General features: G+C 44.2%; 1 protein-coding gene and 1 non-coding gene across 10 annotated transcripts in view; one reads left to right on the top strand and one right to left on the bottom strand.

Annotated features, from left to right (window-relative positions):
• Window positions 1-15856, top strand: part of SLC39A11 (solute carrier family 39 member 11) — a 378940-nt gene that overhangs the window by 200459 nt on the left and 162625 nt on the right. The window lies entirely within an intron of this gene.
• On the bottom strand, window positions 11382-11484 carry LOC131418034 (U6 spliceosomal RNA). The gene has a single exon (XR_009222829.1). It is a non-coding gene; the product is annotated as a U6 spliceosomal RNA (small nuclear RNA).

The following is a 15856-nucleotide window of genomic DNA, read 5'->3' as shown; positions in this document are numbered from 1 at the left end:
TAAAATGATTAGGCCGTATTTTTAGGAGAAAGAACTAGAAAAGACTAGGTCCTGAACACTGCAATCTTTGTCTTACTTGCTTTGTCCACAGTTGGGTGGGAGACCATGGCTGTGCTTTTTCTTCTTGGGGAGGGGGAGGGAATGGGGCCCTTGCTAGGTATCGCCAGTACAGCTGCACCCCAAGTCACCACCATGACCTCCCCCCGCCCTGCCATCGAGAGCGCTTCTGCTCATCTGTCCACAGTTCCATCTTTTGTCTCAGAGTTGTCCCTGGTGGTTTCTTTGGAAGCAAGGTGAAAGTTCTGCAGGTGAAAGTAAGAGACAGACGCCTAAATTTTCTCTCTGGACTGGTAACTTCTGGCTCCTATAGCAGCCCCTTCATCTGCACAATGGGAGAGATTTATAGGACCTTGAATCACCAGGCAGCAGGATTTCCCCCTTTCTCCTGATGTGAGCTTTGCACAACATCCCTAGGACAGCCTTGCAAATAGATGCCCCAGCTCTTCATCCTCTGAGCATCTAGCCTCGCTGAGGAGGGAGCTCTCTCCCCAGTGGTTTAGTCATAAAATTGTGAGAGAGAACCACGTGGGTCTGGGTGGGAGAGAGTGAGGAGAGATGCCCTGCATCCGGCAGGGAATGCGGAGTGGACTCTGGACTTTGCTCTTTGCTTTGGAGCAAAAATCATCCACGCTCACCTGTCCCAGAGGCTTACTTTCCCCAGGCAAACATTTAAGTGGTTGTTTCCAACCCATTATTCTCTTGTTCCACTGTCAGCCTCAAGACTTGATTGCAGCTGCAGTTTGTCCTGATCAAGGAAGGACCTTGTGGTTGAAAGGGAAGAAAACCCCTTCAGACTAGCCAGAGGAAGAGGGGAGAATGCGTTTTGGTGAGGAAGATCGGCCGTAAGCTAACATCCATGCCAATCCTCGTTTTTTTTTTTTTTTTTTTTTTTTTTTGCTGAGGAATACTGGCCCTGGGCTAACATCCGTGCCCATCTTCCTCCACTCTATATGGGATGCCGCCACAGCATGGCTTGCCAAGTGGTGCGTCGGTGCGTGCCCAGGATCTGAACCCCGGGCCGCCAGCAGCGGAGCGCGCGCACTTAACCGCTCCGCCACGGGGCCGGCCCCCGAGGGGAGAATGCATTTTAAGGACACAGAATCCACAGGTGATGAGATCAGCTGGGCCTCGTGGGGCACTGGAATTAGGAAGTGTGCAGCTGACGGCATGTGCTTATTCATTCTACTCTGCCTCCCCACAAAGACCTCTCATTTCTGCTTTCCATCTGCTTTCTTCACTCTGCAAACCTCCGTCTCAGCTCTGCCATAGCCGGTTAAGGGCTACCCCAGAGCTCCCAGGTTGCTGCATCCTCGGTTTAAGAGAACAGTAAAGTCTAAGATAATCTGGCAGAGTTGCGTGAGTTGTGTACCTGCCTGGTCCAGTTGACCACCCCTGGGGAGCATAAGAGAGCACGCGTGTATCCCAGGCTCTCCTGCGTGGGGAGAAGGCACCCCCCAGAGGATGTGTGTGGGGTGTTGGGTAGAGAGCTGGGGACTCACTCCAGAGGGTCTATAAATCTGGGGATGTGGGTCTCGGCTTACAGCTCCCTTCCACCTCCAGGACTCTGTCTGCTGGGTGGGATCACCTGCCTTCCTCCGGCACCAGAGAGGAGCAAAAACACCATCACGGGCATCACTCTTTGCCTTTCCACCTGCAGATCTCCGAGTGTAGGCATCATCGCTGCAGCTAGGGAAGGGGAATTGCCGAGGATTTTCAGAGATAATTAGGTGAAGAATATCATAGGCTTATTATCGGGCAAATCTTTTCCAATTAAAAGAGAAGCGAAACTGTGAAATGATGCTTCAGGCCCATCAGGAGCAACATTGGAGCCACTTAACAGTCAGTCAAAAATCTGGAGGAGAATGTGGCCAAGGAGGAGGAGGGAGAGTGATCTCTCTGCATCTGGAGAGCGTCTGGGGCTATGTGGGGCCAACTTCTTGGCTGCTTCCTCTGCTTTGAGATTGAACCAAGATTAAAAATGGATGAGTGGTCATTTGGGGGTCTACCCACAATGCTTTGCAAATGAACGGATTGCCTCTGGGCACACCATTTTCAGAGGTAAAGCTAGGAGTAATTTCCTGCCTAGTGCTGGCTGACCCCTGGCAGTTATTCTGAGACCCTTGCAGGTGAATGAATGGAGTCTGGATAGGAATATTTATCCACTTGTCCTGTGAGAGCGGTGCCGAAGTGCAGGATGTTCAGAGCTGTTCCAGGGCTCTGCTTGTCAGGGAGAAGTGGGGCATTTCCCAGGCCTCTGCATGGTTGATGTCACAACCAGAGAGAGTTCCACGTGAGTGTACCTGTCTTCCAGGGCAGAGTTTCTCAATGTGGTCTGCTCACCCTCCACATTAGAATCACCTTAGACACTGACTGAAAATGTGATTCCTTCCCTATTGTAAACCTATTTAAATGAACAAGGTAGGTTTTTCAAGTGCAGCTGTAGAAAAATCTATGAGTTATATTAAGCAAAAAAAGCAAACTACAAAACTGAGAACAATATCATTCCTTTTGGGTAAAAAAACCTGAACTGTTGAAAAGGACATATGTCCTGGTATTAGTGTAATATTTTTTCTGGAAGGATACATTAGAATCTATGATCGCTGGTTACCTTGGGAAGAGAGAGGTGGGGCTGGGAGAGAGAGACTCCTAGTTTTCATTTCAGTCTTTTCTGTTCTATTTGCGTTTATAACCTTGTATCTGTGTTACTTTTATGCGTTTAAATGTCAGCAGGGATTATCTGGGCACTGGGATTACATACCGTTTTCTTCTTTATGCTTTTTTTATATGAAGAAAATCAATTTTAAAAAATGCAATTTTAAAAAATGAATCTGCCACTCGCTCGTGGTACCAGATTCTCTGGGGAAGGAGCCCAGGGTCCCCTATTTAATATGCACACCCATATTTGAGAATGAGGGGAACCAGAGCATGCCACTGCCAAATATTCCACTCTGGCCTGTTGATTATTTGGAGCTGAAGACACTTGAGAAACAGCAGGTGCAGGAATGGCTCTCCAATCTCCCTGTTTCTACCTAAAAACAGGACATAAAGTGGCCCTTGATAAAGGTGCCCTCCCTGTACCAGGAAGGTCAAAAGGACTCTTCGTCATCAGAGAATCTTCTCAGCCCAGAGAAGGCACCAAGAGGAATCCATGTAACAGGCCTTACTAAAACAACCCTTATCTTCTGTTAGTTCCCTCAGACATTTACCTTCCCATTTCGTCATTCCTAAAAGCCTCAATCTCTTTTTCTTTGTCTTGTCATTTCTCTACAAATTTGTTTTTCTTTGTTAAGATGCTACATAAGCCCCAAGTTCTAACCACCCCTTTGAGTTACTTATCACTGAGTTTCTCCCACATGTATGCGTGCTGCACATGTTAATAAACTCTGTTTTTCTCTTGTTAATCTGTCTTTGTTAGTTTAATTTCCAGGGCCCCAGTCACAGAACCTGGGAGGGTAGAGGAAGTATATTTTTTCCTCTCCTGCAAAAATCTGGCTCTTAATCCCAGATGCTTCCAAATGGATATTTTGACAAATGCCAGGGCCTCCTCAGTCAGCAGATGCTGTCTGCTGCTTGCTTGTTACTTTCACTGCTACCACTCAGGGGTGACAGCACTGAGGCATTTACTTGGGGATGCCCCCTTCAAATGCACATGCCTAAGCCTTGTCCCCAGAGAAATTGATGACTTCATCTTTGGGGACCGGCTGGAGAACTCTCTCTTTTAAAGTGCTCATGTGGTTAGGCCAGACCTACTTGGCTGATCTCCCTATCTTAAGGTCAACTGTGACTAATCACAGGAGTGAAATCCGTTGTACCTACAGTCCCAGGAGTTGTACAAAGTGTGTATACAAGGGGGAGGAGGGTATCTTGGGTGTTAGCTTTAGAATTTTGCCTACCGTATGGATGCTAAAAAGAACATTTCTGTTTTTACTGTTAATATGATATTTACTGTAGATTTTCGATAGATACATTTTGATTGAAACTAAAGATAGTTCCCTTTTATCCATAGTATTTTGCATCTATGTTCTTAAGTGAATATGGCTTAAAATTTTTATTTCTTATGTTGTATTTCTCTGGTTTGAATATTAAGGTTATATCAGCCTCATTCAGAGTTGAAGGATTTTCCTTCTTTTTTTTCTTTCCGTTAATTCTCTGAAATAGTTAGCATGGGATTGAGATTATTTATTCCTCGATAATTTGATGATATAGGGGAGGGGGAAAAAGCTTTTCCTCTACTCTCTTATATTCTGTGTCTGAGGCCTGTGAATTAGACTGACAAAAGACAGAGTAACAGGAGAAAAGCATACAAATTTTATTTTTAATTTTATGTGCATGAGGGCTCCACAGAAAAGAAATGAAAACCCAAAGAAATGGTGAGGCTTGAGGGCTTGTATACCATTTTAACAAAGGGTGATAAATTGTAGAGAAGTGACTAGACAAAGAAAAAAGATTTGGGCTTCTAGGGGCCATAAATTGCAGGAAGATAAATATGTGGGGGAAACTAATGGCAGATAAGGGTTACTTAGTAAGGTTTGTTATACAGACTCAGGTTATCTGTGGTGTTCCGCTCTTTCTGGTACAGGTTGGGGAGACACCTCTACAAATGAAAGTTTATGTCACCGGGAAACTTATGCCCTGCTTTTAGGCAGAAGGGGTGAGGGCAGAGAGTACCTCCTGTGGCTGCTGTTTCTCAATTGGCCTTAAGCTCAAAATAATCCTTATACCAAAGTGATATATTTTGGGGTAGCATATTCTGATCTTCAATAATCTTTATCAATAATACCATTTTGCATCTAATGTGTTTGTGTATACACGTGCGTGTGTGCTTCGCCCAACACACCAGAGGCCCTTCACCTTGGAGACGTGCTGTGGTTGTTGCCATGGCCTTGTCCAAGATTTATACTGCTTCTCCGTGTTTTATATCATTTTTTCTATTTACCATGCATTTTCTTCCCTTTTTTTGTACTTTATTGGGTTGATTGATTTTTCTCTATCTCCCTCTTTTTTTCCTTACCCTTTATTAGTTTGAAAGTTTTTAATTCAATTTCTTTTTTGTGGCTACCTTTACTTTTTTTTTTTTTTTTTGGTGAGGAAGATCAACCCTGAGCTAACATCAGATGCCAATCCTCCTCTCTTTTGCTGAGGAAGATTGACCCTGGGCTAACATCCGTGCCCATCTTCCTCTACTTTATATGGGACGCTGCCACAGCATGGCCTGACAAGCAGTGTGTCCATGTGCGCCTGGAATCCGAACCTGCGAACCCCGGGGCCGCTGCAGCGGACTGCGCGCACTTAAACTGCTGCGCCACCAGGCTGGCCCCTACCTTTACTTTTTTAACATACATAGTTGACTTAATGATGTTTAGAATGAATCAGAATCTTTACCCTTCTCCCTAGCAATCGAAGGACCTTAGAGTGCTTTAACTTGGTTTACCTCATCATTTTCCAAGTTATTTTTCTAATATTTTAGTTCCACCGTTTTTTGATACCTCCAAATTAGTCACTAGTATTAATACTGTTTTTTTTTAATAGACTTCATATTTTAGAGCAGTTTTGGGTTCACAGGAAAATTGAAAGGAAGATACAGAGACTTTCTTTTTTTTTTTTAATTTTTTAAAAATTTTATTTATTTATTTATTTTTCCCCAAAGCCCCTGTAGATAGTTGTATGTCATAGCTGCACATCCTTCTAGTTGCTGTATGTGGGACGTGGCCTCAGCATGGCCGGAGAAGCGGTGCGTCGGTGCACGCCCGGGATCCGAACCTGGGCTGCCAGTAGCGGAGCACGTGCACTTAAACACTAAGCCACGGGGCCGGCCCTACAGAGATTTTCTATATACTCCTTGCCCTCACTCATTCATAGCCTCCCCCGTTATCAACATCCCCTACCAGAGTGGTACCTTTGTTACAATTGATGAGCGTACATTGACACATCATGATCACCCAAAGTCAGTAGTTTACATTAGGGTTCACCGTTGGTGTTGTACATTCCATGGGTTTAAACAAATATATACAGCATATATCCACCATTATAGTATCATACAGAGTATTTTCACTGACCTAAATAACCTCTGTGCACCACCTAGTCATCCTTCCCTCCTCCCTACCTGCAAGCAGCCACTGATCTCTTTACTGTCTCCATAGTTTTGCCTTTTCCAGAATATCATATGGTTGAAGTCATACAGTATGTAACCTTTTCAGATTGGCTTCTTTCACTTAGTGATATGCATTTAAGTTTCCTCCATGTCTTTTCATGGCTTGATAGCTGGTTTCTTTTTAGTGCTAAATAATATTCCACTGTCTGGATGTGCCACAGTTTATTTATTCATTCACCTACTGAAGGATATCTTAGTTGCTCCCAGGTTTTGGTGATTATGAATAAAGCTGTTGTAAACAGTCATATGCAGGTTTTTGTGTGGACATAAATTTTCAGCTTCTTTGGGTAGATACCAAGGAACATGATTGCTGGATTATATGGTAAAGGTGTGTTTGGTTTAGTAAGAAACCACCAAACTGTCTTCCAAAGTGGCTGTGCCATTTTGCATTCCCACCAGCAATGAATGAGAGTTCCTGTTACTCCACATTCTCATCGTTTGGTGTTGCCAGAGTCCTGGATTTTTGCCATTCTAATTGGTATGTAATGGTATCTCACTGTTGTTGTAACTTGCATTTCACTGATGACATCACAAATAAGCATCTTTTCATATGCTTATTTGCCATCTATATATCTTCTTTTGTGAAGCATCTTTTAAGGTCTTTAGCCCATGTTTTAATCAGATTTTTTGTTTTCTTGTTGAGTTTTGAGAGTTCCTGGTGTATTTCGGACAACAGTTCTTTTTCAGATGTGCCTTTTGCAGAGATTTTTCTCAATCTGTGGCTTGTCTTCTCATTCTTTTTTAATTTTTTATTTATTTATTTTTTCCCCCAAAGCCCCAGTAGATAGTTGTATGTCATAGCTGCACATCCTTCTAGTTGCTGTATGTGGGACGCGGCCTCAGCATGGCCGGGGAAGCGGTGCATCAGTGTGCGCCCGGGATCCGAACCCGGGCCGCCAGCAGTGGAGCGCACACACTCAACCGCTAAGCCACGGGGCCGGCCCAGTCTTCTCATTCTTAGTATTGCGTTTTGCAGAGCACAAGTTTTTAATTTTAATGAAGTCCTGCTTATCAATTGTTATTACTGTTTTATATAATCAATGGTTGCTTCTGTTTTCCAGCGTTTTTGCCCATTTCTTTGCTCCCCTTTGCACTTTGCATTGTACTCCTTTCTGGATTCTTTTACATGCTTCCTTTAATATATTTCTTCACTCAGGATCCATGGGGGTAAAATCTCTTAGTCTCAACTAAAAATATCTTTATTTTTCTCTGGCTCTTGAAAGAAAATTTGAGTTGCATTTAAATGTCTAGGTTGACAGAAGTTTTTATTTCCTTTGGCATTTTGACAATATTATTCCTTTTAAACTGCTTCCATCAGACTGAAGAATTGTGTTATGTGTTGTATTCTCTGTAAGCGTTATAAAACGTATACAACAGCAGTCTCATTTCAGTTCTCTGTCTTTCTCTCTGGTTGCTTATACATTTTTTTCATTTGTCTTTCTCCGTTTCAGTATGATGTGGTTTGTGTGTGTGTGTGTGTGTGTGTGTGTGTGTTTATTGTTCTGCTTAAGACTTGGAGTGCTCTTTTAAACTGAATACTTTTATCATTATTATTTTTATTATCATTATTTTATTATCATTATTATTATTGTTATTTCTGGAAATTTTTTAGCAATCATCTCTTCAAATTTACCGCTCCCTCATAGTCTTTATTTTCTTCTGCAACATTTATTAGATGTAAATTTCATGTTCTTATCTCCCATGTGTCTTAAACTTTTCTTGATGTCATCCATCCTCTACCTCTCTGTGCTTCAGGTCTATTCCCTAGTTCATAGATTAGTCATTGAGCTGATTCTAACCTACTCTTTAACTTGTCTGTTGAGTTTTTCGTTGAAATGACTGTAGTTTTTATTTTTATTTTTATTTTTGGTGAGGAAGATTAGCCCTGAGCTAACATCTGTTGCCAATCCTCCTCTTTTTGCTGAGGAAGATTGGCCCTGGGCTAACATCTGTGCCCATCTTCCTCCACTTGATATGTGGGACACCTGCCACAGCGTGACCTGATAAGCGGTGCGTAGGTCTGTGCCTGGGATCCGAACCCGCGAACCCCGCTTCGGGCTGCCGAAGCGGAGCGCATGAACTCAACTACTATGCCACCGGGCTGGCCCTATAGTTTTTATTTTTTAGTTGTCCTAGTGGGTTCTTTTAAATATGTCTGCTTTTTTTTTGTTATATGTGGTTCTTTTCTTCTGGTTTTAATTTCTTTTTCTATGTCTTTAATCAGGTTAGGCATATTTTATATTATATTTTAAATTGTAAGTCTGTTCTATAAAGGCCGTGTTTCTCCCTGTCTGTGTGTTCACTGACTCTCATTCATGGTGTATTGTTTTCTCCTAGGCTTTGTAACGTTTTAGCATCAATCCATCTCTAATGGGGTGCGTTTTTCCTTGAGGTTTCCCGAGGTTCATAGCAGAATCCTTCAGAGTAGTTTCGTGTTTGTTTCTGGAAGACCCCTTTGCAATAACGCTAGTCTGGAACCTATTTTTGCAGTGATGGACAGGTTGGGGTTTTCCTAGACCACAAAGAAAGTGGAAACTGAGAGTTCCAAACTGTTCAAGGTATAAGCCCAAGGTTTTTTATTTTTCAAGCATTTTTTTTTTCTCCAGAGACCAGGCAAAAACATGTGATCATCCTTTTTGTTTCTCTGTGCAGCTGGATGGATTTTTTTTTTTTCCAGGCCACCCTTCCACATAGGGACAGAATTTCATTTATAAAATTTCACCTCTTGCCTCGTGTGGCCCAAGACATCATCTTTGCCCCACGTGAGCCAGAGCAGCCAGATCCTATTTGTGGGACCCTTGGTGATCCTTAGGCAGCCTCTGAACTGGCTTTGGTGTTTAGGCTCTGGTTTATAGCTTCCTTATCATTAATGATTCCCTTTCTTCATTGCAAGCTCAGATGTGTATTTAAAACCTTTTCTGTTTGTTTATTTCATCCATCATTACTAGGTGATGTGGAGAGAGATTTTTGTGTTATCTTGATCTTTAGTCTTGCTGGAAACAGACATATCTCTAGCAGAAGTTTAAATGTGCGACACATATGCTTGCACGCTGTCTTCAGTCGCTTCCCGGGTCCTGTGCGTCCCAGCTTCTGCCAGGCCACAAGCCATTCTTCAGTATCATTTCCTGGAGCTTCAAGAGTTCAAGACGTGTGATGTTTCCATAAATTTGACAATAAAATTAAAATACAAACAAATGTTCATGATCACCAAGACTGATGTAAGAGGCGGGCAGGTTAAGACTTCTGTTTGGCTGTTAGGCAGGGAGGGAATTTTTGGCAGGGGACTAATTTTATAAGTGGTGAGTTCATTCCTGAATATTTTTGGGTTATGAGCATGTCTGCTTTCCTGGTCCACCTTGCAGAACTTGGAGAAGACATGCCTTGATAAAGAGGATCCTAGAAGTTGTTATGAGCATCCATCGTGTCCAGAACCACATGTTGGGCACTCACCATTGTAGTAGTGGTCTCCTGTTAACCCTCTCACAATCCATGGTTTATTCGGTGAGCAACAGGCCATTAGATGTCCAGCTTTAGCTGAGCTCAGCCTGCCCTATAAAGGACAAATCTATGGGAAACACCCAAATCTGCTGGTCCACATTTCTCACTGGGTGGACATTGATCTGTTTACATCAGGATTCCCTGGATTTTAAGAAAACAAATACAGATGCTTATGCTCTGCCCCTGATTTGCCAAAATCAACTTTCTTGGGATGGGGCCAGGGAATCTGCCTTTTAAAATTCTCCAGGTGATTCTCAGTCATATTGCAGTGTGAGAATATTTGTCCATGGTGCCCACACTGAGGTGGTGATGGTGAAACCAGTGCATTCCTAAGAATCTTTTGGGCAGACAGAATTTCCTTTGAGATGGAAAGACTACGAACAGTGAGAACCAAGATCTTAGGTTGCTTTGTGCTTGAGTGTGGTGTAGGGGAGAGAGATTCGGCTCAGTGGTTTATCAAAAGCCTCTTCTTTGGAGGTGATTTTTTGGGGGGAGAAGGGAATGGTTTAAAGCCACTTGGTGACATGAAAAGAAAGGAGGGGGAAAGAGGACAGGAGAAAATCTAACTGAGGATTAACTTCCTTGGGGTTTGTGTTAAAACGTTGCCTGGATTTCAATTAAGCAGAGCACCTTCTTCCCATCCTCAGTTGGTCAGGTTGCCATGGCAGCAGGCATACTGCTATCTGTAGCCACCCCCACCCCCCTCAACCTGCCGCTGGCACAGGCGATCCTATGAGCTCCGCTGAGCCCAGACCTGACTTCTCCGCAGGCTCAGGGCTACAGTGGCATAATGTAGGACAGATTTTGGGGGGGAGGTGAGAACTTGCCACTTCAGGTGGTTTATGATGGGTAAATGCTACACTCTAATAACTTCAAGAAAATCTGCCAGACAGCTCTGTCTGGGTCAGACGTTCTGTTCCTGCTCGTGCTTTGGACTGGATTCAGGAACTGTATGAGCTAAGGCATCAGAGGTTATGCTATGGGCAGAGCACACCTCCGTGCCACCTCCCCTTAGCACTCCTTCACCCAGTGTCTTTCCAGGGGTTTCCCGTGGGTCCTCCTGGAACAGGGTTTCTCAGAGGGGGTTCCGTGGGCTTGCTGCACTGACACTTGTTCCCATGTTCCTGGTTTGATAAATGGAGGAAGTTATGGGGTCTGTCACCCTAAGAGAGATTACAACAGGAGGAACACATCCTGGGCATAAGATGATGTATTCCATTTGGTGCAAGGTGAATAAATGATAGTACGACTCCCAAGTGAACATTCCCAGTAAACGGTTGGCAAAAGGTCTGAGCTGGACATACAAGCGTGGGAGTCCATTCTTAATCAGTGTTCCTGGATCCTTTTTTCTCCCCTAAATTATATTACCTAGAGTGCCCGTCACACCTGTGGACCCCTGAGCCCTGCCCAGGTCTGTCATGAGTTCCAAGAATCAGCACTTTAAAAAAAAATTATATATGATTTTTATAAAAGTTGTTTAGGTGACATTTCTTTTTAAATTTTATTTTATTATGGTAAGAATACTTAACATGAGATCTACCGTCTTAACAGATTTTTAAGTGTATGCTACAATATTGTTGACTTTTGGTACAATGTGTACAGCAGATCTCTGGAGCTTATTCATCTTGCTTAACTGAAATTTTATGCCCATTGAATAGTAACTCCTTATTTCAGGCCTGTGGAATACTTCACCAGTTTGGGTGTCATCCTTGCACAGAGGCCATGCTAATCTTCTCTGTATCTTTTGTGAGCGCAAGAATCTGCACTTTATTCAAGCTCCCCAAGTGGGGATTTTTGTTGTTAGTTACTTGTTTGTTTATTTTTGCATGCTCAAGTTTGAGAACCGCTGTGAAAGACTCTAAACTTGGCCTGGGCTCAGTTCGGGTCCTCTACCATCCAGCTGCTCACAGACTGCTCCCAACACACCCACGTGGCCTCAGCCCCCCACCTCTCTCTGTGCGATAAGAGCTACGGTGTGGTTGAAGATAACTGGTGCTCCATCTCAGCCCTGGGGCCCTTTTTCACAGTAACGGTCAGTAGTAATCTGAACGTTATATGGAGAGTCTGTCCTTCTGAAGCCTTCATTTTCAGCAGGCATTTCTGCCTTTAGCTGAAGCTGAAAGACGACAGAGCTCTCAGCAGCCGCATCTCTCTCCTCCTCTGAACCTCTGCTGGAGAGCATTTGTTCTCCCAGGAGGAACCAGGCCATCCTTCATGTGTCCCTGTGGTCGCTGTCTCAAGAGGAACAGTATGAGAAGGTGTGTCCCCAGCCTGACAAATGATTCTGCTCTGCCCCATTAAATCTTCTCAGTTCCCCAGGCAGGGTCCGCCCTTTAACATGAGGACGGCCTCCTTCATCCCCACTGATTTCACTGATAAGTCCCGCTCCATTAGATTTCTCGTTTCTTTTACTCCTGCTGTCTCAGAATCAGTCCTTTTCTTTGCTGTGTTATCTCCAAGCAACCTCAGGTCAGCACAGACACCTTTGCCTGTCTGTCTCCCTTCTGACCCAGAACTTCCGCCTCAGGAAGCCAAAGGCTCAAGAATTCAGCCTCCGCTCCTGGGGTCCACACGGAGCCCTCTGCAAGTCAGTCAGGCGTCTCGGCAGAGTGCCCACTGGATTCCCACCCTTTGAAGATGTGGTGGCCCCCAAGTCTTAGCCAAAAATGGTAGCGAAGGAGATGTGTTTCCCCTGCTGGGAGCTGCATCCTGATCGGTAGATGAGTTTCCAGAAACCAGTTTTGCTCCTGGCTATTTCCCTTCTTACCTGTCTTTCTGGTCAAATCCAGGGAGTATAGAGTGGTGCTTTTTCTTCCTGGCAGTTAGCTGTCTGATGCTATTTCATCAAGCCATTAAGTTTCAGTTTCCAAGGTGAATTTCTAAAAATCATATATATATACAATTTTTAAAAATATTAAACCTGAAAATGGAAATATAATGGCTTAATGAAATAGCATCACATATATAATATATATGGAGTATATGGATCATGTATGTATTTATGTATATGTATGTGTGTACATATACCCTCTATCTATCTATCTGTCTGTCTGTCTGTCTGTCTATCTATCTATCCATCTATCTGTCTGTCTATCATCAATTTTCTCTGGATAATGAGCAACCAACAAGCATGCTTCAGGGATGCCTGTGACCTACTTTATTCCCATCTCCCTGGTTGTAACAATTTTTTAGGAAATGCAAACTGGTGTTAATATTAGCCTAAGTAAACTACAGTTACATGAGGAATCTACTATTGAAAAAAGGAAAGAAAATAAAATAGGAAGTTACTTTGTATTCCAAAGCCAAATAGACGCTCTTAAAGGGCACCAGCCCTCTCCTTTTATTGATGGAAAGTCTCTATTATCTTTAGCAGCAGGTGATCCTTTCCGGAAGTTGAAAATGTCAACATGATTGTGGAATTTTGAAAAGCGTTCACATTATTGCCAAGGCATGGTTCTACTCTGGCGACACAGGGAATTGGGAGTTGATGGTACTTGGAAATTCTGCAGCAAATCCTATCATGATCGAATTTTCCTTCTCCACCACGGACCTCTTGCTCTTTTGGATTTAAGTCAAGAACGGATTAGTGTATTTGCACACCATTAGCCTTTCTTTTATACTTTTATAAATGCAATACAAGTTCATTGTGGGAAGTGCCACGACGTGGTTTATATTGCCCTCGCTGTGTGCCAGCCAGAGCGGTCCATGCCGCTCTCATCTACTCCCCACAGCAGTCCTATAGTAATAATATCATCCCCATTTGGGGGTAATACTATCATCCCCGTTTGGCAAATGTGGAAACTGAGGCACAGGGGGCATCCAGTGATATCTCCAAAGCTACAACACCAGGAAATGGTGGGGCTGGGAGAGCAACTAGGGCGGGTGGGATTCTGCTGCTGTAGAGTGAGTGTCCACAGTGTCTCCTTCTTCAGAACCAGTCTTCCTTGCTGCTTTCTATGCAGTGACACGGTGAGTCCTCTGTGTCATTACCTTGGAGAAAAAGGCAAACAGAGAAGCCTGAAGAGGTAAGAAAAGAGGAAAGTGCTAGAGAGCCTGCCTGCCCAGGACTTTTCCCTTGTCCCCCTGGTTTGTGCCTGCCAGAGGACTGGACGCCTTCAGCCAGCACGCCAGCAATTTATGCTGTGCCCACCTGTGCCCCTGCCTGCCCACACCCACTGCCTGTCCTTTGCTTTGATTGATAGTCCCCAGAAGAGGATCAAGAGAAACTGCCAGAGCACCTCTAATCAAATAAATTGATCATGATCTGATGTAGGCACATGTGCATATTCTCTCTCTCTCTCACACACAGAATGCATATGCTGACATGGCGAGTAACGGGAAACTTCTGGGACTCGCAGCCATTGTAGCTTTCTTCCCCATTAATCCTGGTGAGGGACACAGGTGGCTCCTGTGTCCGAATCACATTTGCTGATCTGGTGAATGGGGAGGTGGTGGCAAACTAGCAACCTAGTGCAAGACCTGCCAGGAATTTCCCCCATTCTGCCTCTCTAGTTGTGCCTACAGATTTGTCTTTCCATGGTCCACTCCCCACCCTCAGGTCAAACCTTGGCAGAAGTTTGCCATCGTGTGAAGTGATGTGACTTGGGTTCTTTTTCATGGAGAACACCCAGTTAGGAGAGTGGTTTTTCTGTATTAGTTGGGACCTCATCCTTGTAGAAGTTGTCTTTTTCTTAACAGCGTGGATGGCTATGCTGAAATTTACCTTTGCACGCTGTCTGAAATGTTTCTTGAACAGATTAATAGCACGAAAATATTGCTGGGGAAATATTTAGCTAATTAAGAAAAACTTTTAGAGACAAACGTTTAGCTGCACTTACTAATGTGTAAATTATTTGCATCTCAATGATATGCTAATTGCTCCTTACTTATAAGCCCATGCTGATTGGAAATGAGCCCACCTAACCCATGAATGTCCATCAAGGCTTCACCTTTCTGGCTTTGTGGGTTATGCTAACAGAAGGCTTCTTTTCAATCAAAAGAATACAGATGCTTCTGCCCATTATAGGTTCTCTGTGACAGAATATCCTACATCCTCTTCCCCAGAAAAAGGACTTTCTCTGCTCATCCTTGTCGAGTGATTTGCCATTTGCTTCCACATTTTATCTCCTGGAATTTCTTCTTGGTTAGTAAGATCATCTGTTGAGATGCAACTCACCCAGCTATCTCATCCCCAAATGATCCCTTGTTAGTCTTTATGTGATTTTCTTGAATCTGATCAGTATCTGGGAGCCTTTAGTCTTGGTGAGGAAGGGCTTGCCTGTGGGAAAGAAGAGGAAAGCAGAGGAGAGGGCCTGTGCCCACTTGCACGCACTGCCTCCCTCATCCTCTGGGCTCCTCTGTCCCTGAACCTACTCTTCTCTAGATACACATTTGGGTGAAATGTGGGTGACCAAGACCAGGACTGGCCAGGTCGAGAAGATTGGCTGCTTTCTTGGGCAGAGTGGTTAGTCTGCAAGAACTCACGGCCAGGGGACCATTGTAGGGAACTGGGGATTTGCATGGGCAGCAAGCCTCGGGTGAGAAGATGGACCTGAGTGTGGACCTGAAGGCCAAGTTGAAGTCCTGTTTGCCCTCAGATGTCTGTTTTGTTCTGCAGCCTCGGGTGAAGCCTGCAGAGTTAATAGTCACCCGAAATTGGCTAATTACTTTGTAATTACAGGGTTCTTGCAGAGAGCAAGGCTAGGCAAGGCTTGGAAACTACAAGATGGCTGAAGAGTTGAGACTGCCGTGGTGTATAGAGGTCACGAGTGCTCCAACAAAGGGTGCCTGGCATCAGGGCTGATGAAATGGGGCCATCTCAGAGCCGTTGCTGGGAGAGACACTGACGTTGCGTAGTCCAGTGGTTTTCATATGCCAGCTGGTGGACCAGCTGCCTCAGCCCCACCCCAGAGCCCTTTGTAAATGCAGATTGGCAGGCTCCTCCCCCAGAGATGCTAATCCAATAGGTCTGTGGCTGGAGCTGAGGATCTGGATTTTTTAATTCCTCAGATGATTCCGACACGAGGCCAGTTTTCAGAGGCACCAATCCGGTCCTGAAAAGGAGACTTCCCTGACTACGGGGCAACTAGAGCAAGGGGATTCTCCCTAAAACCTCTTCCTGTCCCCACTTGGAGGTGAGGGGCGCCA

This window comes from Diceros bicornis, chromosome 18 (assembly GCF_020826845.1).
Source record: "Diceros bicornis minor isolate mBicDic1 chromosome 18, mDicBic1.mat.cur, whole genome shotgun sequence".
In the NCBI taxonomy this organism is placed as follows: domain Eukaryota; kingdom Metazoa; phylum Chordata; class Mammalia; order Perissodactyla; family Rhinocerotidae; genus Diceros; species Diceros bicornis.
This window is presented reverse-complemented; position numbering and strand designations above follow the sequence as displayed.